This window comes from Protopterus annectens, chromosome 4.part0 (assembly GCF_019279795.1).
Source record: "Protopterus annectens isolate FY-2018-M chromosome 4.part0, PAN1.0, whole genome shotgun sequence".
Lineage (NCBI taxonomy): Eukaryota > Metazoa > Chordata > Ceratodontiformes > Protopteridae > Protopterus > Protopterus annectens.
Window position 1 is genome coordinate 647,514,588 of NC_056733.1, and position 25,629 is coordinate 647,540,216.

The following is a 25,629-nucleotide window of genomic DNA, read 5'->3' on the forward strand; positions in this document are numbered from 1 at the left end:
GCAAGTATTTTCCCTGACTGTCTTGTGACTTTTATGTACTTTGCATACATTTTACTTTTGTGGTAAAAAGTAGTTTACAACTACTTTTTCTATGGATAAACTGTGTTTATTTCACTTTTTTGGGACTGAGGAAAGTGTTTCAAATGTTTTTACTGTGGTTTTTTTTGTGGGAAAAAGATACTTTTTTTGCTAGTTTACTGTTTTACTAGCTATTGTATCTAAGCTTCCATGGGAGATAAACACCATTTTTGGACTGACCTTGGAACAAACTACTAGTACCTTCTTTCGGCCACAAAAAGAAAAAAGATTGTTAAGCAGCCTGTGCCACCACAGCAGGCTGGTAATGTGCCTCAGACACAAGTGGGTGACTGCTGTGACCACAGCTGGTTCCTTAGACCACTTATCTTTTTTTTTTTATTCGTGTGGTGTTGTCCATATAGCCAAGGACCAAAGGATAACTACTTCCTCTACTCTGTTGAGGTCCGCTGAATGGGCAAGGGATAGAAAATCTTTGTTTTTTCCTGGGAGAATGGAATGCTGTGACTGACAATCCTGGGTGTGGTTTTCCCTAACTTTCCTGTCAAAAAGAGACAAAAAACTAAACATTTAGCTTCTCCTTTGTCAGCTACTCTGGACAGGATTAATTTTATTAGGATTGGCTCAGTGTCTTGTGCAGACTGTTGACCCTTTTTGTATGGTGGTTTCTGGTAAAAGAAAAAGGGATTCCTCTCCCTGAAAAGGTTCAAGAAGTGGAATCTGTAGTGGAAATGTAAAGGGGATAGATGCAGTGTTTTCTCTTGGGTTTCTGATTCAGATTCTGAGGAGTGTAGTATCTGAATGTCCCTCTAAGAATTCTCTTTGAGACTTTTTTCCAGGATTAACCATTGTTACCAGTGGGAAAATACTCAGATTTCTCAGTATCTTAGAAAATATTATGATTTGTTAAAACTGGAATTTCCAGAACCCTTACCCATCCTGTAGTGCTGTCATCATTGGATGATGTGTTTGTCACAGCTGTGATTTCATGGATAGCCAACCTGCCACCCCTAAAAAAGCATATAGAATGTGCAAATTACCTCAGTCTTTCAGCTTTTCATACATTAACTAAAACTGGGTCAGATCTGAAATTAATCTATCAGCTGCCAAGATTGTGTTAATTCTAATCCTTCTCCTTCTGATAAGGATGGTAATGCTTTTGATGAGTTTGGGAAAGAAAGTATATGCTTCTGCAACTTTTGATTTTTAGAATTCTGAACTGTCAGGTTCATATATTAATGTTTATCCTAACTGTGAAAGAAAGTATGAGGAATGTTTTGGTTTCACTTTCCTCTTATGAGGAAAAATCTGCTTTGTGTAATTTAGTTTCTTCTGTTTCCCAGGTCAGTACTCATTCTATGAAATGTGTTTATGACTATTCCAAAGCTTCTGCCACTGAACCTCCTTCTGAGAACCTCCCAGAAAAATGTCAAAAATGAACATTTCCATATTTGCCTTTAGAGAGAGATTTAGGTTTTATTTATTTATTTAACATTTGTTTACCGGAAAAGTCCGACTTGGAATTAAGTCAGTTTTCAGCGGAGACCCTGGGAGAAATGCCCCAGATGCATGTCTTTGAATTTTTTGGACCCTATCCTGCAGAGGTTATCAAAATGTGTCATGAGAGAGGTAAGCTGATTCAGGGCATCTCTCATATTTTTCAGTCTTTCTTCAAAGTCCAATTTTGGCAAGCGAGAAAACAGTTTCAGCACAATGCTGGTAAACAGACATTTAAAAAACAATGACAGAGAAGCACAGAAAAGAAAGCAACCGTCCCCCAAAACAAGGACATTCAAACAAGGCAGAATGCCTATATAAGAGACATTGCCCCCCCATGCAGTCCATTACCATTTCCAGAAAGTCTGAATCTCAGTTTCTTTCGTTCTTTGGCTACAGAATATTTCAAAACAGTGGGTTCTCAATGTAATCTGTCTAGGATACAAATGGCAGTGAGAAGAAATACCTCCCCTTTCTAGGGTGATTCCTCCTCATCCGCTAGACCAACCCTTCTCTTTCATCCTATCTCACATCATATGCTATTTCAGAGGGTAATAAAAGCTGTTCCTCCTCCATAGTAGGGGAAATGATTTTATCAAGGATGTCTTTGGTACCAAAGAAAGAAAATTTTTTGAGACCATTTCTGTTTCTTACCTGAATCTATGATAGTGCCCAAGTCCAAAATCCTTTCATTTCACAACTTCTTACCCCTTCTTCCTCATTTGAGTTTTCTAGTAACCTTAGATTTCAGACATTTCATAGAGGCATATGTATATACTAGCCTAACGACTACTAGGGCCTTTAAAAGCCCTGCCGTGCAATCCAACCCAGTTGTGCCCCTATGTATCATGGGCATTTATTATGAGGGGGTATGTAAGTTTGAAAGTTTCTGGAGGTTATGTGGGGGGGATGTGTTGGTTTGGGCATTACTGTTCAGGGTTTCTGTGAACAATTCTGCATAGGTGGGAGGGGCATTGCATTTTGACAAACTATTGCTTAATATGATGCAGTTTGGTTTGGAACAGTTCTTAAGTGTTGCAGGGTTAGCTGAGGGCACAGATCCGATTTCGGTTTCAAAGAAGACAGCTTTGTAGTCTGAGCTCATCAGTGAGGATGTGAGACGGTGGCGGGGGGGGGGGGGATGCAGTGCTGTCCCATACTAGTGAGTACCAGGTCCAGTATGTTTAAACCTCTGGTGAGTGCACACACTATCTGATCAAGGGTATTTATGTTAATAAAGACCAGGAATCGTTGTGCTTGGATATGAAGCATTGTAAATTTCTCAGTCTATAGAGGGGTGGTTAAGTCCCTATGAATAGGGTATTTAGTTTAATGGTGAGTGTCTCTAGTAGGTCTAGATATGACATATGGGATTCCAGGGACACAGAGGGTGACCTTTAGCTTTCTAGATTATGGTATAGGACTTTTTCTGTGGTGATTTGCATATGGATAAATCCCAGGACATCATCCTGTTTAAACAACTTAAGAGTTATGCTTGTTGCTAATAGAGATTGAGACTCTTCCACTTTTTATCTCTAACTGTGCAGCTGATGGTCTAAATGTGAGGACAGCACTGAAGCCTTGCAATACAGGAGTAATTTCTGTGGATTTAAACCACATCTCTGTAACAGCATAGATGTCTATATCCTCCAGAGTAAGGAGAGTTGTAGTGTGTGGAGTTTCTTGTCTAGTACTGACCAGGAATGCCTTTAGGTTTCTTTGGGTTTTATTTGCTATGTCAGTAGATTTGTCAATTTGGCACTGTCTAAAAAGGCTGTAAGGGGTGGATAAAGTTGTAGCCAATATTTAGAAGTCTAGGGTAGACAGGTGCAGACCATCCTTTGCAAAGTAGTGTGGTTTGTTAACCATGATCTGTCATGCTGCAACAAATTTAATCCCCCCTGGGACGACACCAGTAACTAAGCCAATCATCTTTTGCTCATACTGTGGCATCTTCCTTGGTGAAGGTAGAATGCTTCTCAATGCAAGGCACATACTTGCCTGAGACACATATTTAAAAACAGAAGACAGAAGTGGCAAACTTCACGACACCCATGCAGATGGACAATAGAGGTACGACTGCTGAATCCTACACAAATGCACTTTATAAGCACTTACACGAGTGCATGGATCATGCTATCCCTAACAGAACCAAGATGCTATCCTCCAAAAAAAGGAAGCCAATCTGGTGGTCTTCTGCCATAAACAAACTCTACAACAGAAGAAAGAAACTGTTGCAAAAAAAGAGTAAAATTCCACAATTGGAAGAACTCCCTGGTCTGCCTCAGTAAGAAGCTGAGATCCCTCATAAAATCCTCCAAAGCTAGTTATGAAAACAAAATTGCCACTGATTCTAAAGACAACCACAAAGCATTCTATAGATATGTCAAGAATCTCAATGGCAACACTCAGATCTGCTCTGAGTTACAGCACAATTACACTAAATGTACAGAACCAACTGATATTGCTAACATCCTGGCAGATAGGTTGAGTGCTAACTTTACCCCCCTGTCACCCCCTAAAGGGCCCATCTTTTTACCGGAAGAATGCAAAGTTCCTGTAATCACGGCTGGACAGGTAAAACCCTCACTCTCCAAAGCCATGAACACAGCATCCATGGGACCTGACAACATCCCAGGCTGCCTTCTACATGAACTACAGAACGAACTGGCACCCCACCTAAGTACCATGTTCAATCATAGCCTCACCTCAGGCTTTGTGCCCATTGAATGGCGCACCATGACAGTTATCCCACTTCACAAAGGAGGGACCACAACAGACCCTGGGAACTACCGCCCCATTAGCCTGACGAGCCTGGTCTGCAAGGCCATGGAACGTATCATCATGGAACTCATAAACAAAGACATTGGAGATCTCCAAACTCTGGACCCCACACAGTTTGGGTTTGTAAAAGGCAGATCATTTCTCCTAAACCTGATAGACTTCTTTGAAGTAGTCACCAAAGCCATAGATGAGGGTAAGGTGGTTCACACAGCCTATCTAGATCTCGCCAAGGCATTCAACACTATCCCCCACTCTGGAATTATAGATAAACTCACTAAACTAGGTATAAATCCCTATGTCACAAGATGGGTTGCCAACTGGTTTACTGACAGAACCCACACTGTGAAAGTAGGAGACTCCAAATCAGATTTCAGACCAGTGACAAGTGGAGTACCACAGAGTTCAGTCCTGGGTCCGCTCCTGTATGGTATCTACTTCTCTGAAGTACAGACTAACACAGAAGGTCTTTGGCTAACTAAATTCGCAGATGACTGCAAACTAGGAGCCATAATCGAGACTCCTAACAATGTGGACATCCTACAAAAGGGCCTCACTGAGACAGATGCCTGGTGTCAAAGCCATGGTTTCAAGCTCAGTGCCAAAAAGTGCATTGTCATCCCCTTTGGTAAAAACTCTGTACCCATGAACTACCACATAGGCAGTAGTCTACTTAACACCGAAAGTGTGATGAGACCTTGGGACACAGGTGTACAGTAGTCTCTTCTTTTATAATCACATTGCCACAGTGATCAGGAAATCCTTCTACGTGGCACACCTCATCACAAAAGGTTTCTCATCTAGAAAAAAAGAGGTCATTGTTCCCCTCTACTCAGCAATCATTAGCCCCATTATAGAGTGCAATGCCTCTTTTGGTATGTACCTCACAAGACATCTACAACAACTGGAAAGGCCACAAAAATACCCCACAAAGAGGATTACTGGCCTCAAATAGATGCCTTATGCAGACCGTCTCAAAAAACTCCAGCTTTACTCCGTTGCATATCGCCTACTCAGAGGTGATCTCTGCCTAACATACAAAGCTATGTCAAACCCAGAGCTGTTGGACATGCTTCACTTAAAGAAATCACAATCCCTCTGAGCTACACGCTCTAGGGACCTAAACCTTGTCACCACAATAAACAGAACATGCTGAAGGGATAGATTCCTGTCCCACAGACTTCCCATACTCTGGAACAGACTACCTATCTATGTCAAACAGAGCTCCTCATTAGCACTCTTCAAGAAAAATCTTGATGATTGGATGGGTAATAGGAAATTCACCCCGGGGATCACGTCTGTGGTTCTGCTTGACAGGGGCACAGGAAAATAATTTTCTTGGGTGGCAAAAGCCAGGGTACCTTTTTGGCTAGACTTGTATAGGCCATAGGGCCAATAGCCTAGTATCTACCTTATGAAACTATAAACCTATGACATCAACAATGTCTCTCTTCATATAGTCCAAGAAAGTACATCTCAGGTTACTAGCACCAACATGGACTATGGTAGAATCATACTGGTACCTGTGGTGTAATGACTTGAGTTCATGTGTAACTTGATGGATCCTGGCTCCCGATAAGCAACTAACCATTTATTCTCCTTGTTCAGTCTGGTGAGTGGGTCTTCTGTGTGTCATACAATAGAGTTCCCTATGATAAGAATCCTGAGTAATGTGTTTGCTTGCCTTATGGACTTTGCTCCTGGGGCTCCACTGGTTGTGGACATATGTGTAGTTTATGGTGTTGATTTTGGTGGTGCTTAAGCAATTGCTGAGGATAGAAATTGTTGTTTATAGACTTAGGTCTTTGAGTTTGGGAAGACTTTTTTTTAGTGCCCCAGCAAAGTTAGTCTGTCTGTGTGGTAGATGTATTTTGTGTGTGTGTGTGTGTGTGTGTGTGTGTGTGTGTGTGTGTGTGTGTGTGTGTGTGTGTGTGTGTGTGTGTGTGTGTGTGTGTGTGTGTGTTCTTTTGACGTTCTTGTTTGTATGCAGGATTTTTGTCTCTAGTGAAATTGTGTATGTGTTTTGTTTCTTTAAGGATTAAATGGTTGCCTGTGAACATGCGACAATTGCTACGTTGTCTCTGGATTCCCACATCTACCAAGCTGGCTACAGAGACATTTGGAAATTGCATATCCATATTGTCTGGACCTGTATTTGGGTAGTCTTCTGTAGGTCATGGACTGGATTATACAGAGGTCTCCTTGGGTGGGCTCTGGGGTTTGGTACTGGACTAGGTTAGATTGTACTAAGATCACATCAGTCGCCCTGCTAGACAGGGGTCCAGGGAAGTAAATACTGTGGGAAGAAATAGCCAGGGAATTGTTATGACTAGGTTTGTATAGGCCCTAGGGCTGATAGCCTAGTACCAACCTATGATAGTAGTCCTGTTTAATGTACAAACTAGCTGCTCTAAGCTTGTGTCTAGGCAATGGCTTTGTTTTAGCATAGTAAAAAAAAAAAAAATTGGTGGTATCCCTCAAAGTCTCAGAAAACGCAGGATGCAACCTATACTGGGTCAAAAACAAACCAAGAAGAAACTTTGTAGTGTGGAGGGTGTGAAGTTCACTCCTTGAAATATGTTATGCACCTAGTTTACAAATAAAAATCGAACTGTAAAATATGTACTAAAAATAATAAAATAGAAAATAGTAGGTAGTCCACAGTTGAGTTAAAAATGGAATATCCTTTATTGAAACACACAAACAAGCGATCCTAGTTGACTTAAAACTGAAACACTTTTAACAAAGATCGCTTTCGTACCAAATAAATACTACACTGCAAAACCATTAAAAAAGCTAACTGGTTACTTGTAAAACAACATACTGACATTCAGTTTGCCTGTCAACTAAACTTATCAAGAATGACATCTTCCCTCTACTAACTTCCAGACTATTCAGAGATACACCAATACTGCATAAGAAAAACTCATCAAAAGCTAGGAATGCTTTACATAGCCAAACACTTTATCATCAATGACAATAAATGGCACTTAACACTGCGTATTTCTTCCCACTTATTTATGGCGCTTCAATCCTTAGTAACCTCCAGGAATCTTAAAAATTAAAACTGGAACCATGCTATAACAAACTTGCTAAATTTGCAGCAAATACCCTTTTCAGAACCCACCACTGTATAGCACTAAAAACATTAAATTGGTTAGAACTTATCATATCAACCGATACATAAAACAGCTTCTTATCACCTATAAAATTATCCAGCATCCATCTGCAACACTAAATAGCATTCTAAACAACTATGCTCCCAGTTGGACATTACAATCCAGTGACCAAAAACTCCTCCCTCCCATCCTTCAAAACCAGTCTGAGAGACTTCCTAGTCAAAATCTGGCTCTCTCCTTGTTCAATACTAGGATAAACTATATCCCTAAATATAAACAGGTACCTATTTATACCTCACATCTCTTTAATCTCCCTTCTTCACTCACTTCCTTACTTCCAACAGCTTCTCTCCCCCTGGCTTTCTCTTTAAATCTATAATAAGCCTGATTTTCACTCACTTCATATTGCAATTCTTGTTTGTATTATATTAGCATACCTCTAATTTCTCTATAAACTGGCTAAACATTTCTCTAAATATTAAATCATTGTCATATAACTTGTATCAATTTTTAGCCAGTGTTTTCATATTATGTCTAATTTGGTATAACTTATTTAATATGCAAACTTAGACATCTTAACCGCTCTTGTTCTATCCTCCAACCCGCCCCCCCCAACCAGGCGCCACTGCACGGCCCATGCTTTCTCAGTTACTGGACCCAAACTCTGGGAATCTCTCCCATCTTTTCTTACAGATCATTCCTCTTACCCCATTTTTTGCTTTTCATTAAAAGCACATTTCAAGACTCTGGGAAAATCCAATTGCTATTTCTCTGGTCATACAGCTTAATCTCTTTTATTCTCCTTTTCTGTCTACAAACCTTGCTTTTACTATGATTCTTTCAGCATGCCAACTCTGATGCCACTGTAAATTTAATGTATGTATGTCATTTATCTATTGCCTTTATACTCTAGGGCCAACTATGATATTCACTTTTTTTAACAAAAAACATCTTTATTAAATTATCACGTATGACATAGGCAAGCATACATTTATATAAATGAAAACAACCGTATCAGCATAATTTTAGTTACAAACATTATATATCCAGTCATTGTCAGTCAAACATTACATAGTTCATTCAAATCCTGCCTTCTTTCTCCTCTGCATGTATTGTTCCCACAGTTCCCATTTTGACTATGCAATTTGCTCTTACCCTTTTCTAAAGATTCTGTTTTATCTCTGTTACTATATTCACTACTTATAGTACAGTTGGTTAGACTTTGATTTCTATTTTCTAGTAGTTGCTTTTTTGGCAGCCACCATAGTTAGACTCAGCAAGGCCTTACGATTTCTAGGCAATTCCAATTCTGTATCATAGGTCAAAAAATAATTTCTTTAGTTACACTAATTTGCTCACCCAGTATCTCTGACAGAGTAGTCTGCAGTGAATCTTTAAAAGTCTGCCAACTCATTACATTCCCAGAAAATATGTTCCCAATTATCTCTTTCTTCCCCATCACACCTCCAACGTTTGCTGTCTACCTGAGGAAAAATTATTTGCAGTCTACTTGGGTTTTAAAAATACCTATGTAAACACTTCCAAGCAATCATCCTAAATCTGCTAGACTTTGTTGCATATTTGGGAGACATGCATATATCCTCCCCCATTGTTTCTTTGTGAATTGCTTATCCAGTCTCTCTTCCCAATTGTTTCTAATATCCTCTGATTGATTCTTATAGTTATCATGGAATATTTTATTTGGTGTACTAATTGTTCCTTTTCTAACAGCAGCTTCTGTTCTAGATTATACTAAAAACTCTACCAGTGCTGGTCTTTCATTTAGGATCTCCCTATTTCTTTCTCTTTGACTATACTCTGATAACATTCCTTGACATGGAAGGCAAACTCTAGCCTGCAGTCCAAATAAATTCTTGGCCTCTTTCCATTTTATTACCTTTCCCTGTCTTCCAAAATCCCAGTGTCTCCTCGTTTCTTGAGCTTCCCCCCATTTCATCATCATCCCTTTCCACTTTGAATTTTAGGTTTCTGCTTGTGCTAGGTATAGGAGCCTTAACTGTGTACCTGTGAAATATGCCTTCAAATCGAGTAATCCCAGACCGCCTTGTTCTATTGAGAGAATCAGCTTTATACCACTTGACTCTTGCCTTCTTCCCTTCTCGGGTAAAATCCATCAGCTCTTTATTAATTGCTGTCCAGAACTTCTCCTTTGGTTGATATAAGTATGCCTGACCTGTGTATAAAATTAAAGAAAATAAAAAACATTTTAACTGCTTGATATTCATATCCATATACTAGAGCTTCCAGTTCTCAATTTTTGTATTACATTTTTAGGCTCTTCCCACATATCCTTAGCTGCCACAGCAGAATCCTTTGTAATCCATACTCCTAAGTACTTAATTTCATCATGTCCTCATACATATGGATATTGCTGAACCAATTCATATGTGGGTACATAATTTATAGCTATTACCTTTATTTTAGCTTCATTATATTTTGCATCCTGAAAAGATTTGAAACGGCCTCAAAATGTTGAAAACTTTGAATTGTCCTTTTCTGTTTTTATCAGATGTAAAATAATAATATCTGCAAATACAGCCAGATTTTCTTGATTACCATACCAATTATATCCTTGAATTTCTGAGTCCCGTATTTTCTTTGCCAATGGTTCTAAATATAATACATATAACAAAGGTGAAATAGGACACCCCTGCCTGGTTCCTCTGCTCAAACATAAATTATCAGGAACCCAACTGCTTTAATTTTTGCCTCCAGCCCCATATCCCATATATCCTCCTAATCAACCGTATAATTTACCAGGGAATATAAATACTTCCATTGCCCTGCTCATAGATTTCCAGGTTACTCTGTCAAATGCTTTGTCTGCATCAAGACCCACAAACAATGGTGGTATTTTCTTACATTTTGCTTCCCTCTGGATCATCAGTGTTCTGTTACTGTTGTCAAATGTTTGCCTCCCCTCCATAAAATCATAGTGATCCATATCCATCATCTTTGCCATTCTTGTAGCCATTATAGACATAAACACTTTACAGTCATGGTTTAGGAGTGAACTGAGCTTGTATGAAGCCGGATCTGATGGGCCTTTACACTCTAGGTATTACAGCCACCACCACTTTCTTCTAGGATGTTGATGCTTCTCTTCCCCTTAAAATACTGTTAAACAAAACCTTCCAGATCTTTATTAGATGTCCTTTGTGTTTCACTGTTGCAGTAATCAAATTTGGGTTATCTGCTTGCAGTAGCCCTCAGTCAGCCTGATTATCAAAGTCTTGGGTCCTGCGTCGGTTGCTGTCTCATCTTCCGTGACGTCAGTTAGTCAGGGGTATAAAGCATGCAGCCAACACCATTACATCAGTCTTTCTTGCCACGCGGTGCTCGAAGCAGAAGCAGTTTGCAACTGCCAGTCGGCCGACTCCTGAAATTTTCGTTTTCAAGTTTCAGAACCGAAGTCTTCAACTAAAGCTAAGTACCCCGTTGGGGAAACTTTTTCTTGTTCTAAACCGATGTCAGTAAAAGTCAATAATTATATTTCTTGTGGAAAGCAAATACCTCATAAAGATTTTCATTCATACTGTATTCCTTGCCTAGGCCCTGACCACGACATACCTCGCTGTCAGTTTTGTGCCTTATTTAAACCTGGAACTATTCGTCATCAGTACATTTTCACTTCTAAATATTTTGGTACTCGGTTCAATTATCCAGATATGTCTTCGGTAAGCCACCCGACTAAAGACATTACAAAAAAATGCAAAGATAAAGACAGAGACAGACCACCTGGGTCCAAAGCTGCCGACGATGCTTCTCCTAAGCTAGTCGCCAGTTCGCCGGTACTCAGTGAGGCGCTTTCGCAGCCCCTGATGCCCGCTACTTCAGATTCACAGGCCTCTGCTGAGACTCCTTCGGAGTCTGGTATGCCGTGAGATGCTTCAACTGTGGAACCTGCAGATGTCTCTACCTTGGATGGGTCTGGAGCTGCTGTGCAGGCACCGGCTTCTGTGGGTGTATTCAGGTATACTGACTTGCATATTAAACCAATGCCATCTTCTTCTTCTAGGCATAAAACTCGAACCATGCCTAGGAAACCAATGCCCAGACCGCATGGACAGGCCTCTATGCCTAAAAAACAAATGATAAGCATGGCTGAAGACCTTATTACTTTAATCAGGGGAAGCCAACCTTCCCCCTCTAAGAGACCTAGGACTGAATTTGCTTATGATACATCTGACCAGGATTCTGAAATTTCTGTCTCCTCTGATGACCAGGATTTACCCTTATCTACCTATGAGGATTCTGATGCAGAGGACTCTATTTCCTCTGCTTCTCCCCCAGAGGATTTTTCTTTTGGTGAAACCTTGCATACTCTTAGGGAGCATTTTCACTGGGAAAGCCAGGATTACTCTGATTCTAAAAAGTGGCTTAAAGATTTCTTACTCTTGCCAGGCATTTTGCTATCCCTCCTGTGCTGGACATTGTTGACGATGCCTTTTCGGAATCTAGCTTGGCCCCTGACTCTTTACCTCCTGCTCCCAGAATGCTTGATAGATAATACAGGGGTCCTGATTCTCACAAGTTCCTTTTTAAAAATCCTACTGCAGATCCTGAGACCATTTCACAGGGACCCAAGGGCATTAAGGCTACTACTGACAAAAATCCTACCCCCTTTGATAGAGATTTCTGGGCCCTGGATAGATGGGGTAAGAAGGTATACACCTCTGCAACCTTAGCCATCAGGGCCTTAAATTGCCAGTTTCATATGTTAAAGTATCAGCAGCATATTATTGGATTGCTTAAACAGAAAATCATGTTGATTCAGAAAATAAGGATTTACAGGATTTAATGCATTCTGCTGAACAGGTTGGAAAACATACTTTGCAATGTGATTTTGATTCACTAGAGGCATCTTGCAGGGCTGTCACCGGATCTGTACTTAGAAGGCATGCTTAGTTTAAGGAGAAATCTTTGCCAGATCATGTTAAAACCAAATAGCTGGATGCTTCCTTAAATCAGGACCGCCTGTTTGGTGACAAAGCAGAAGAAGTTCTTAAAAAGATGGAGGAAAAAGCTAAATTTATACAAACTGTTAAAGATTTCTTACAAGTGCAACCTCCTAGATTTAGTAGGCATTGGCCCTCAAAGAATTGGTCCTTTCCTGCCTCTTCTAGGCCTTCTGAGTTCAAACCCAGAACCAGCAGAACACCCAGGCTTTAGTTCCAGGGTATGCACAGGACAAAGGAGTGGGGGGCTTCCACTTCCAAATCAGGGGAGTAGTAAGACTCCCCCCTATGGTAAGCTGTCTCAATGACTTAATTTTAAAACTTCGAAGCACTTCTCAACTGACTGCTCCTTTAGGGGGAAAGATTGCTCTGCAAGCAAAAAACTGGGAACTCGTTACCCAGGACAAATGGGTTTTAAACATAGTTTCCCAAGGATACAGATTTCACTTCCACGGGTTACCAACCCCAAATCAGTGGGCAGAGGCTCAAAAGCAAGTACTCTCTCTCTCTTAAGATTAAAGGCTATTCAGACTGTACCAGAAGAGGAAAAGGGACAAGGTTTCTACTCAAGACTTTTCCTGGTAACCAGAAAAGACAACTCATGGTGTCCTATCCTGGACCTGTCCATCCCAAGCACCTTTTTGGTGATTCCAAAATTCAAGATGCTAACTCTTCACCAGTTGCTTCCCATGATAGGCAAAGATGCCTGGTTGGCAACACTGGATTTAAAGGAAGCCCACCTGCACATCCCAATCAGGGAATCTTGCAGAAAATACTTTCACTTCAAATCAGTTTTCTGCACTGCCCTTTGGCTTATCTACTGCACCCAAGGTATTCACAAAGTGCCTAGCTCCAGTCATTGCATTTTGCAGGCAAAGAAATATTCAAATATACCCATACCTGGATGATTGTCTAATTCAGACAGAAAGCCAGGACTTACTGCTGAATCATCTGACATTTGTACAAAAGGTGTTAACTTGTCTGGGGTACACCATAAATGAAAAGAAATCACAGCTGGTACCCTGTCAGCAAATTATATTCCTGGGAGCAAGCTTGAACACAACTTCCCAGATGACTTTCTTCACGCCAGAGAAACAAATTCACTTGACAACTTACTTCAAACTAGTGGCCACAAAAATCCCCTACTAATTCCATATGCAAGACTGCTTATGAGGAAACTACAATGGTGTCTAAAAAGCCTATGGTGTCAACATTCTCAAGATCTAGATGCAATGATTCCTATCATACCTTGCCTACGGTTAGAATTCCTTTGGTGGGCAGAGGCCTGCCACCAAAACAATGGACTACCATTCACTCTACCCCCTGCCGCCAAAACCCTAACAACAGATGCATCAGACTATGGATGGGGGGCTCACCTGGCAGGGAAGTGCATTCAGGGCAAATGTAACCCAAGTCAAATGCACCTGCATATCAATCAAAAAGAAATGTTAGCTGTACAGAATGCTCTGACGGCCTTCAAAGACCACATTCTTCCAGGACACTTAATGGTAAAGACTGACAACACCACTGTTATGTTGCTCATAAACAAGCAGGGAGGTACCCATTCTTACCCCCTTTGCAGACTAGCCATGGGTCTGTGGAACACAGCCTTGAGCTACCAAGTTCATGTACAGGCTTAATTCCTGCCAGGAAAACTAAATATACTGGCAGATGAACTAAGCAGAAATCTTATGGACCCACTTGGAAAGTGGCTGCTCTGTCCTTCATCTGGAAAAATCTATCAGTTTATGCCTTTCCTCCTCTGCCTCTCCTCTCCAAAGTACTACTAAAGATCAAATAGGACAAACCAAGGATGATACTGACAGCACCAGACTGGCCATGCCAACACTGGTACCCCCTCTTGCGCAGTGTGTCACAACTGGCCCCATGGCACCTACTTCAGACCCCTACCCTGATGTCTCAGCAGGAGAGCCAGATTCTGCACCCCCAGTTTCAAACCCTGAACCTGGCAGCCTGGCTAATTACCTAATCTCTCCATTACCATTCCTCAGTAAACAAGTGTTGGATGTCATTTTGGAGGCAAGGAGGCCTAGTACTAGAAAATCTTATGCTGTAAAATGGAAAAGATTCTGTGCCTGGAATCAGACTCAAGGGATGGCCACAGCAGCGCCCAATTTACCTCAGATTCTTCAATACTTAACTGAGATGCTTCACAAGGGCCTTTCCTCCATCAAAATTCACACCTCAGCCATTTCAGCTCATTACAACACAGAACCACCCTCTTTTCTCACCCACTGCTCAAGCAGTTCCTCAGAGGGGCCAAAAACTTAAGACCACCCAGGAGAGCCCCAACTCCAGCCTGGGACCATAATTTTGTATTGGAAAAACTCACTCTTCCTCCTTTTGAGCCAGCTGCTACTGCAGAGTTAAAATTCCTTTCTTGGAAAACAGCTTTCCTTTTAGCAATCACTTCAGCAAAAAGGGTATCTGAATTAGAGGCCCTTATGGCAGTGGAGCCTTTCATCATCTTTCATGCGGACAGGGTGTCCCTCAGGACCAATCCCTCTTTCATGCCCAAGGTGGTATCCAGTTTGACTCTTAATCAGTCCATTCATTTGCCAACCTTCTTTTCTAATCCACAGAACAATGGGAAATGGATACTGCACTCCTTAGATGTGCACAGACAACTTAGATTTTACTTGGACAGGACTAAACCTCTAAGGAAATCTGAACAACTGCTGGTGGCATTTACTGCAGGGGCAGAGGGGAAAGCTATTTCAAAGCAAACCATTTCTAAATGGATAGGCCATTGCATTTATTTCTGCTATAAGCACCATGGAAAACCTATTCCACAGGGGATTAGACCCCATTCAACCAGGGCTGCATCTACCTCTACAGCCTTTCTCAGAGGTGTTTGTACCAGAGACATCCTAGAGGCTCAAGTAAATACAAATAAAAATCCACGGCCACTGCACACCAAAGGCTGAAGAATCCAGCACTGTCCAAGATGGAATAATTCAAAGCCAGGACATCGAAGTAATCCACAACCACGAAAAATTTAATGACAGACTTAGCGCTTTCACCTTACAAGGCATCATCAGAGTCAAATAGCTATTACAATAACCCTCATTTAAATACTGAAATCTGCAAGCAATTAAAACCATTAAACAATTGAACAATTAAACATTTAAACATTTAAACATATACACTCGCCCTGAGGGCCTTTGCATAAGAATTAGTTAATACACAATGTCAATGAATCATATGGTAGAATCAGAAAATATCTAATAAAATATATATATATTTATAAAACTTTTTATTCAAGCTCTATATATAACTAGAATTCTATTAAAAAACATACAACAATTCTAGTGTCAGATATCAAAATATTAAATATCCACCTCATTAATACACATCCAGAATTACACACCAAAAATATATATTGTAGATAAATGCACATATTTATTATTTATATTAAAATTAATTCATAAAGTTATGAATCTATCAATAGGTGTTCCTTATAAAATTCCTAAAAGGAAAAAATATATACTAATATACATAGCATATGTAAAATTAATATTATTGATATTAATATTGTCATGTTAATGGTGCAATTAGGTGTCTGTTGATCTAAATCTACAAGACCTGGGATCTGTACACCAGAAGGGGCTTAATAGAAATGTAATCATTAAGCCCCGGGTAGCACATAGCATTTAACCTAAGTTGCCATTCCATCTCTTTTAAAGCTACCTTATTCTTAATGTCACCCCCACTATCTAAATGCACCCTATTAATAACAAAAAACATACATTTCTTAAAATGATTGCATTTAATACTATGAAGGTACAAAGCATTGTGGGAATCTTTGTTTTTGATAGATCTAAGATGTTCAGGAATCCTATCTCTTAATCTGCGGGTAGTCATCCCGACATAAAATGCCTCACAGGATGAACAATTGGCCACATATACTAAGTTTCTGGAGTTACAATTACAAATTCCTGGACAGGACAAAGTGTATTTGTATCCTGAAATAACTACATACGGGCCATCTGCTATAAATCTACAGCATCTACAACCTCTACATTTGCTCATCCTTGACCTACAATGTTGTTTGTTCCTTTCTAAAATGCCTTTCAAGTTCTGTCCCCTACTGTAAACTATCACAGGTTCATTTCCCACCACCTTCTTCAAATCAATATTCAAACAATGTTCCCACACATTTCTCAATACTGCACATAATTCCTTAGATTTATCATTATACTTCATGATAAAGCATGGTCCCTTAAGATTATTGTTCTCACCTACCGAATCCACAATGTTTGGGGTTCCCATCTCAACTAAACAATCACCCCTCAAAATGGGAACATAAATGGTACGTCTTTTTTTAAAAATTTCTTTTTTCACACTTCGCAATAAGCTAATAGGATAACCTCGCTCCAATAACATTCCCATTAATTTATAGATTTCTAATCTAAAGGTCCCATCATCACTTACCAACCTAGAAATATGTGCCATCTGTCCTTTAATTACCCCCTTCCGCTGATGAAAGGGGTGGCAACTAGTAAAGTGTAATAATGAATTTGAGTAATTGTCCTTCCTATAAATTGTACTAGACAGTTCATTATTCATCTTCGAAATATTAATATCTAAAAAATTGATACTGTCTGCACCCCAAGAAAAAGTGAACTTTAAAAAAACAGTGGTGCCATTTAAATACTGTTTAAATAGCTGTTTGACTCTGATGATGCCTTGTAAGGTGAAAGCGCTAAGTCTGTCATTAAATTTTTCGTGGTTGTAGATTACTTCGATGTCCTGGCTTTGAATTATTCCATCTTGGACAGTGCTGGATTCTTCAGCCTTTGGTGTGCAGTGGCCGTGGATTTTTATTTGTATTTACTTGTGCCCTTTGTTTTGGGGCTATCTTTTCTCTTTTACATCCTAGAGGCTGCTACCTGGAGTTCTGTACATACTTTCACCAAGCATCACCATTTGCCAATTTTCTCTAAATCCAGAGCTGGCTTTGCTACTGCAGTCTTGCAGGGCCTTATAGCTGGTTCTAATGCTATCTAAATTCCTCCTCCCATCCTAATGCTATCTAAATTCCTCCTCCCATCCTTAGCTTTGGGAATCTATCCAAATGTGATTACTGCAACAGTGAAACACGAAGAACACAGTACAGTTGTTTACACTTACCATAAATGCAGATGTTCAAGTGTATTCACTGTTGCAGTCCTGGTTACCCTCCCTCCAGCCCCCTGACTTCTTTTGGCTATACCTCTATTCTCCTTTACTTGCTTTATACCCCTGACTACCTGACGTCACGAAAGATAAGACAGCAACCGATGTAGGACCCAAGACTTTGATAATCCTACTGCAAGCAGATAACCCAAATGTGATGACTGCAACAGTGAATAGACTCAAACATATACATTTATGGTAAGTGTACACAACTGTTCTTTTTTTTCCCTCCTAGCTTCCAAACATCTATACGAGTACCATCTATTCCTAGGGACTTTCCTGTGACTTGATTATACATTACCATTTTTTTATCTCATCTCCTCCTATCCTGTTAGTAATTGAGCCTCATCTACCTTTAACCTTGGCATATTTAATTCTTCCATAAACATATCCATTTGTGCCTTTTCTTGATTTCCATATTTCTCTGCTTTATACAGACTTTCATAAAATTTCTGAAAAATTTCTAGTACCTCTACAGGATCTCTTGTTATAGACTCCCTAAGCTTGGCGGCAACCCTTTCTACTTTCTGTTGCCTGAGTCATTGCGCTAAAAGTTTTTGTGCTCTGGAGTTATTATTAAAAAACAGTTGCTTAACAGCAGCCTTTCTAAACTCATGCATATTATCAAGGTAATCCCTTATTTTCTGTGTAACATTCTGCAATTGCTCCTCCTCTTCTGTGAGATTCTCCCTATTCTGCAATACTTAACATATGTCAGTCTCTATAAATAATAATTGTTACTTCTTAACCATATCTCTGTTCTCCGGTTCGATCCCCGGCTGGGGTGCCTTCTGTGCGGAGTCTGCATGTCCTCCCTGTGGTCGCGTGGGTTTCCTCCGGGTGCTCCGGTTTCCTCCCACATCCCAAAGACATGCTGCAGGTGGATTGGACACTCTAAATTGGCCCTAGGTGTGCGTGTGAGTGTGCCTTCTGTGGAAGGTTGGGCGCCGGGCTGGCAACTCGACACTGTAAAACTCCACTGCCATTCATTGTGCGGACAAGGTGATCCGCTGTGGCGACCCCTGACCGGGAAAAAGCCGAAAGAAGAAGAAGAAGAAGACTTCTTAACCATATCTCTCTTTCTTTTATTTCCACCATTAAAATCCACTTTAATTTATCCCACTCCCTAGCTATATTTTCAGAAGAAATTTCTAACTTCTCTAATAATTTCCACTACCTATTCCTTAAATTCCTCTATTTTCAACAGATAGATGTCAGTGTCTCATTTTCATTTCATTACCTTGCATTTTTTTTAGTTATTATTGGCACATGATCTAAAATAGTTATTGGGTGTGTATCACAACTCTCAATTAAATGCCCATGTTCCTGAGAAATTCAAGTTACATCTAGCCTAGCCCAGTTTTTGTATCTTGGATAATAATATGTAAATTCACTCAGAACTCCTACTACTGAATTCACATCTTCCATTCCAAATATTTTCATAAAGTTCTTCAAAAATCTATGCCCCTTTGTTATATTTTCTCGTATGGGCCCCCCCATATACATGTTCACTGCTGCAAATCAAATTCCACTCCCCACCTGTAATTAATATTCCCTGCTGAAAGCTGATTTTTTAAGCTCCATTTAGCAGTTTTAGATGGAATATAAACACATGCCAGTGTAATCCTCCACCCTTGCCAGTAGCCCCTTCCCCTTATTACTACAAATTTACCATTATTATCCTTTTTATCATATTCTATCACTACTGGAGCTACTCTTGCAATTAATAGAAGTACTCATCCTTTTTCCCAGGTATTCCTCTGAATAACAGTCCTGAAATCCTTTATTTATCAAATTCATATGTTCATTTCTTTCCAGTGTGTCTTCTGTAGCCTAGCTATTTGCACTCTTCATTATTTTAATATAGTTCACTACTCTTTCTTTTTTGTTTATATCTGTGAGACCATTTACATTTAAAGATAACATAGAAAGTGTCTTTATGTTAAAAGTTATTATTCCTACCTTTTATGTGTAACAATTTTTTTAAGTATATAGTTCCAGCTTGTGTGTTACATGCATACTGTAATGTTTGTCAGGTTGATCTTTTATATAGTTGTTTCTTGTCATATCCCATTGAGCCTATGTCGCATCTTACAAAACTTTTTGATGTGAAATTGTTCAATCTCGCCATTTGTTCTTACACACAGGTTCTGAGCCTATCCTCGGCTCTGAGTCGGCCGCATCACCAGCTCCGCATCTTCGAGAAAGCTCGAGGCACAGTAATATCCCATGATCCTCAGGTGCTAACCCTCAGATCTAGTTTGCCGCTAGCAGCAGATTGCATATGAGAGGCTCGGGCCAGTATATTTTTCTATATATATTTTTTTTCTATATCTTTTCATTTAGTAGACTTATAGTTAATTATTAGTGTTTAAAATAAGTAATATAGTATAGGAGTGTTATTTGAAAGTGTATTTAGGTAGATTAGATAGTTTAATTTTTGCTAGTTAAGGCCTGCGGTTTTTTTCTGTCAGGATTGACAGTATTTTACATAATTCTTTGTAAATTTTTGCCTTAACTCTTCATATATATATATATATATATATATATATATATATATATATATATGTATATATTATAGTGTGCTGTGTTTTGGATTTTCTATAATATACTAGGTTAGAGTTAAACTGTTGGTTTATTATTATTATTATTATTATTATAGACTTTTAAATTTTTACACATAGATTTATATAGTGTGTTTCTTTAAGTGTGCTGTGTTTTTGGACATATACTATATATTCAAAATGTCAGAGAAAGCCAAATCAGGCTTTAAGAGATGTCATTGCGGACAGAAGATGTCCATTACTGATAACCACTCATCCTGCGTCTACTGTCTTGGCCCTCTCCACTTGCAGGAAGACTGTTCCATTTGTCATTCCTTTAGTGGGAGGGTCATGCTGGAAAGACACAGGAAGTTGGTTGACAGAGGGTTGCTTAAACCGGAATTTCAAGAGGCCCTGGACAAGGCTGAACAAGTATCCAAGTCTTCGAAGGGGTCAAAGTCTTCAAGAGTGTCGGAGCCCAAGTCATCGGCTCCGAGCACCTCTTTCCAGATTCGGATGCCGGCTCCTATGACCTCGGTGCCAGGCGTCGAGTGTTTATCTCTGATCGAGACTCAGGTCTTGGAGCCAGTGTCAGAGGTACCACCGCCTTCTATCCTTCGCTCAGTGACAGCTTTGGCCCCTTTGACCCGTTCTTCAAGGCCGCTTTCTGACTCTGATGTGGACAAAATGGTACAGAAGCTTATGGAGAACTCGGCTCTGTCCAAACTAATCGAGGTTTCATCCCAGCTGGTTTCGAAACTCGAGACTATTCCTGTCCCCTCGACACTTCCTCCTCCGAGACCCGTCGAATCATCGGAGCTAGGAATCGAAGAACCGATGATCGTAGAGCCTTCGGTGCCGAAGCCTTCAGTAGCGCTATCGGCCCCGTTGACCTCGACTCCTTTGGAACCAGCCGGAGAGTCTCGGAGCCGAAGACCTTTCCTAGGTTCTGGGGGGGACACTCGAACCAAGATGTTGGTTCTGACTCTTCCTCTCAGTGCCTCGGCTCAGATCAGTTTGGATCCGTCCTCGGTGTCGGAGCCCGTGGTCCCGATTCCGGAAAAACGACCACCTTCTTTGGATCGGGTCGGATCCTCTGATCGGGGCACCGGTGCCTTCGAATTCATGAGGAAAGTCTTGTCTGATCAGACACATACATCATCAGTATCTTCTTCTCCTTCCCCAAAAGGTCCGCGTTCTGCTTCTGTGCCTTCGGCCCCTACCAAGCGTCGAGACCCAATGCCTCAGACAGCCCCACAGGGCGACCCTGGTTCCTCGGATGCATCCCCAGAAGCCCCCGCTGAGGATGTTCCGAGGAAACGATTGTGCAAGAGGAGGCACATTGATTCCCTCCAGGAATCTCTCACATCTGATACCGATTTAGATGAAGCAGAAGGGTCCCAATGGTCCCTCTCTGAAGATGTCTCGTTTGCGGACATTTTGGAAATCCTGAAACAGAGGGGAGACTGGCAAACCCTTACCCCTTCTGTGGATGAATCGGTCTTGCTGAAGGCATTTGGGGCTCAACCTTCTACCTCCTGGGTGACCCCGCCATTTGACGAACTCATGGATCTAATAGCCCGGAGGGCTTGGGAAACGCCTGATACAGTGGAACCAGTCCCCCGCAAGCCAAACAAATACATGACGGCCCCCAGGACAAACCTTATCTTACAAAAGGAGTTCCCATGGATACTATGTTGGTGGCGGCGGCCACTAAGAAGGAGATGTCTGAATCATCTTCCTCTGTCCATCCCCCTAATAAGGATTCTAGGACGATGGACAGGTATGGGAAGCGTGTATTTAGTTCTGCGAATTTTTCCATCCGATTGCTCAACTACCTTATGCATTTCACGCGTTTACAGAGAGATCTCATTAAGGAACTGGGAGATACTCTCCAGGGAAACACAGATGCTGCTGTCGCCAAGAAAGTGACAGTGCAACTTAACACCCTAAATTCCATAGTGAACTCATCCATGAGGCTGATTTCATATGCAGCCGAAGGGTCGAGTAGAGTGGCAGCTTCAGCGATCGCTCTAAGGAGGCAATCCTGGTTGCACTTATGCTCCTTTGCGGAAGCCTTCAAGTCTTCTTTTGCCAACGCCCCCTTTGATGGTGCCTCCTTGTTTGGGCCCAAAGTAAAGGAGACTCTTACGAGGTGTGAACAAGAAGGGAAGACCCTGTCTGCCGTAGGGGTCCATTTTTCCACCCCATCTAGACCGTACCCCAAAGGCCAACGAGGCGGAAAAATGTGGTTCCGAAAGACTCAGGGATCCTTTCTGCCCACCCAAAGTGAGGCCCCCTCCAGAGGCAGAGGAGGGAGAAGAAATGGAAGACGCCGCCCAGCCAGCAGAGGGGGTCCACAAAATCAGGCCGACAGAGATACTTTCTCTGGGAAGCCCTTCCAGCACTCCTGAGTGCAGGCCCGACTGTCCTACTCTGGAGGCAGTTGGGGGTCGCTTGGCTTTATATCCAGAGGCCTGGCTAAATCTTACATCAGATTCCTGGGTAAAAAGCATAGTTACCAGAGGCTACAACATTCCATTCATCAGAATGCCACCCAACCCCAAAAAGCTCCCAGACGTTCCACCCAGTCTGCGAGACCAGGCAACCGTAGAGATAAGAAGGTTGCTCAAAAACAGAGTCATCCAACCAGTCCCGGCGGACCAAATAGGATCCAGAACTTACTCAAGGTTCTTTTTAGTTCCAAAGAAAACATGGGACTGGAGGCCAGTTTTGGACCTCAGCAAATTAAATGCCTTCGTGAAAAAGGAAAAGTTCCGGATGGTCACGCTACAGTCAATCCTTCCTTTTCTGCAGGAGGGCAACTGGATGTGCTCTATAGATCTCAAAGACGCGTACTACCATATCAAGATGGCCAGGGCATCCAGAGATCATCAGCACTTCCGGCTGGGAGCCAGTCATTTCCAGTTTCGCGCTCTGCCCTTTGGTCTCACCTCAGCCCCCAGGGTGTTCACCAAATGCATGGCAGTAGTAGCGTCTCACCTGAGACGAAGGGGATTCCGGGTGTTTCCTTATCTAGATGACTGGCTCCTATCCGCCACCACCGAGTATCGTCTTCTGCAAGCCAGGGGTTACACCATCAGTCTCTGCTCCTCGCTAGGCATAACGGTAAATTTTGGAAAGTCTGTCTTATCGCCATCACAGCGTATCTTATTTATAGGAGCACAGCTAGACACTTCCCTGGCTCGAGTTACTCTCCCCTCACCAAGAGTGTCAGTCCTCAGACATCAGATATCGGTCCTTCTCCAAAGCAAGAGAGTCCCTGCGCGACAAATATTAAGAGTACTAGGCTTGATGGCAGCCTCCCTTATCATAGTTCCCTAAGGCAGGATGCATATGAGGATTCTTCAGTGGATGCTATTCGCTCAGTGGTCTTATTGACAGCTTCCACTATCTCACGAAATCTTGATCACGAACTCTTGCAAAAAGGATCTCTTGTGGTGGATACACAGTCAAGATCTAACACTAGGATGACCGTTTGTGTTACCCAGTCTGGTAGCAACTCTAACCACGGACGCTTCCCTGATATGTGGGGGGGGGGTTTTTAGGGACAAACAGTCCAAGGTCAATGGTCCAACTTGGAGTACAACCTGCACATCAATGTCCTAGAGCTGAGGGCAGTGTTTCTAGTGTTGTAACACTTTCACAAGTCCTTACCTCAGTAGTCTGGTACATAAACAAGCAAGGGGGAACCAGGTCTTACCCGTTATGCAGAGAGGCCCTCAGAATTTGGCAATGGGCAAAGTCCACCGGATGCTTTCTGATAGCAACGCACATCCCGGGGACTTCCAACGTAATTGCGGGCAGGCTGAGCAGAGCCATCCTGTTCCCTCACGAGTGGTCCCTCAAACCTCAAGTGGCGGAAGAGATCTTCCGCAGATGGGGCCAGCCTTGCTGTGACCTGTTTGCATCCCCATTGAATGCCAAATGCAGAAGCTACTTTGCCCTGTTACCCCCTCTGGGGGGTGTCCCCAGGGACGCACTGGTACACGATTGGCCCCCGGGTCTCCTTTACGCCTTTCCTCCTGTTCCACTAATTCCCAGGATCTTGCAGAAAGCCAAACGTCTGGAGAGGACCATAATACTGATAGCCCCATTCTGGCCTCGACAAATCTGGTTTCCCTTCCTTCAATCTCATCAAGTGGAGGAACCATGGATTCTGGACCCGGAGCCAGACCTGTTGACACATTCGTCGGGAGTTCCTCACACCTTCCTCAAGTCCCTCAAACTGACAGCTTGGCTGCTCCACTTCCCATCTTAGCCAGGTCAGAGTTACTATCCCCTGCAGTACAACATATTATTGTATCTTCTCACAAACCATCTACAAGGAAATTGCACAACAGCAATTGGAACCGTTTTGCGCACTGGGCCTTCAGACAAGGTATAGATCCATTCGGGGCTCCAGTACACAAGATACTAGATTTCCTTACCACACTTTTTCAAGAAGGTGCATCAACGTCCACAATATGGGTACAACTGGCGGCTATATCCAATTTTCATGTTGGTCGTGGAGATAGTTCTCTTATGTCCCACAGGCGTTGTAAAGCTTTTATGAAAGGTACCTTTCACCTCCGTCCCCCCTTTCGTAACCCAGTAGCCCCTTGGAATCTTAATCTCATGCTGTCACAACTCATGTTGCCCCCATTCGAACCAGCAGCCACAACCCCGTTAAAATTTATTTAATGTAAAATGCTCTTTCTGGTTGCCATCACTTCCGCCAGGAGAGTTTCAGAGTTGCAGGCTCTATCTATCCGACCCCCATACATGATTTTTCACCCAGATAGAGTAACCTTGTGCACCAATCCGTCCTTCCTTCCGAAGGTTTGTTCGATTCAAAACATCAATCAATCTATCGAACTACCTACCTTCTTCAAAAACCCCTCCAGTAAGTTAGAATACACACTGCACAAATTGGACGTCCACAGGCAACAGAGATTTTACTTACACAGGACAAAAGAATACAGAAAGTCAGACCAGCTATTTGTCTCATATGCTGACCAAAGGAAAGGACAGGCAGTAACGAAGGTTACCTCATCCAAATGGCTCTCAGACTGCATAAATTTTGTATATGCTGAATCGAAACAACAACTCCCTTTCAAACCCAGAGCTCATTCTACAAGGGTGATCGCTACCTCTTTAGCCCATACCGCTCGTTTACCTTTAGATACCATTTGTGCAGCAGCAACTTGGGCAAAACCACATACTTTTATCGCCCACTATAAACTAGACAAAAACTCCAGGGAAAGGGCGATGTTTGGTTCCACTGTACTCGGGGAATGTTCTCCCTTGAGCCACCCAGGAAAAAGGAGCTAGGGACACTACCCGTGTGCAAGAACAAACGGCGAGATTGAACAATTTCACATTAAGAAGTTATGTTCTTACCATAACGTTTCATGTGAATTGTTCATCTCGTCTTTGTTCTTACATTCCCCCCCTCCATCCCCCGTCCTGCGG

General features: G+C 41.7%; 1 protein-coding gene across 2 annotated transcripts in view; it reads left to right on the forward strand.

Annotated features, from left to right (window-relative positions):
* The window catches only part of CFAP251 (cilia and flagella associated protein 251), a 2,280,288-nt gene that overhangs the window by 1,165,839 nt on the left and 1,088,820 nt on the right, over nucleotides 1–25,629 (forward strand). The gene's annotated exons all lie outside the window — the stretch shown is intronic.